The 1,145-nt window shown below is 55.8% G+C and overlaps 1 long non-coding RNA gene across 1 annotated transcript in view; it reads left to right on the top strand.

The window, feature by feature from the left end:
• LOC112551566 overlaps positions 1-881 on the top strand; it is a 1,182-nt gene extending 301 nt beyond the window's left edge. Inside the window, exons 2-3 of the long non-coding RNA XR_003095867.1 lie at positions 455-549; positions 751-881. This is a non-coding gene — a long non-coding RNA (uncharacterized LOC112551566). The remainder of the gene's footprint in view (positions 1-454; positions 550-750) is intronic.
• The last annotated feature ends 264 nt before the right edge of the window (positions 882-1,145 follow it).

The raw sequence follows: 1,145 nt of genomic DNA, 5'->3' as shown, positions 1-1,145 counted from the left end.
GTACACCAGCCCTTTCACTCCAGAACCCAGTTTGGCCTCCGGTTAGGAAAATCAGCATGTTTAGGGTCTGCCCTCGAATGTGGGGAAAGGAAAGAGGCTGGGAGAGACATGGTGGGAAAGAGCCCCTGCTGGGCAGGAGCAGTAGCACAGACCACAAGCAACAGCCTCCGGGTGTAGCCAGGAAAGTAACTTGGAGCAGCGTTTGCCTTGACTGGGTGTGGGCATTTCTGATATTTAACCCTGCCTAAACCAAGCAGCCAGTCCCAGAGCCCCCAGAAGATAAAGGACACAGGAAACCTAGGGAGCCTGGATCAGCACTTACGACCCAAAACAATGAAACCCTGCTAGGGCCCTGAGCACGCTGTGCCATGCAGCAGTGTTGGCTCCACTGGGCAGAGACCAAACACTGAAGCCACAATGCCAGCTCAGAGTAATATCTTTCTGTGTGTCTTAGGCTGAGACATGCAGGAGGCAGAGGGGCTTCTCCATCTAAGCCGGGAACAGCAGAGCCAGGTCCAGAGCTACATGGACCTGGCCCAAGTCGGGGAGGTAAGGATGCTCTTCCCAGCCCTGGTAAAGCTTAGGGTGTGGGGCTGTGTGTCAATAGTGGCTGTGTCCAGGGTTGTGGAGAAAAGTCCTGCTGCTTCTCTGCAGATCACAAGGTTCCCACTACTGCCCTGGTGCGGGGCTGGCCTGGACATAGAGCCTGGCTCTGGGATATGCAAACACTTTCTGTCCCCTGGGTTTCAGGTGTTTCAAAAGATCTTATCAGAGGGGCAAAGGAGATCTTTTGTGCAGAGGGTACTTGCTGGGGTGCTGGACATCAACATTTGTGTCAGCCGTGCTGCGCTGATCCTCCTCTATGCCATCCTGGGGGAAGCCGGCCACCTGATCGGGGACAAGGTAAGCAGAGGGTCAGGCTCAGGGAGTGGGTGGAGGGGCACAGGGCCCCTCACCTCTAGGCCCCTTCATCCCATTGACACTTGGTGACCTGGGGAAACAAGTGTGAAAGGAGGAATTGGTGCAGCTGTAGCCCCGGGAGGGCCCCAGCCTGTCCCCTGCACAAATACGGCCCCTTCAGCTGTGTATCTTGAGCCAAGACCTATGACAACATGTACATCTCCATCAGGAGAAGCTGCCACTGC

This window comes from Alligator sinensis, unplaced genomic scaffold, assembly GCF_000455745.1.
Source record: "Alligator sinensis unplaced genomic scaffold, ASM45574v1 scaffold743_1, whole genome shotgun sequence".
In the NCBI taxonomy this organism is placed as follows: domain Eukaryota; kingdom Metazoa; phylum Chordata; order Crocodylia; family Alligatoridae; genus Alligator; species Alligator sinensis.
The sequence above is the reverse complement of the archived record's forward strand: the minus strand, read 5'-3'. Positions and strand labels throughout refer to the sequence as shown.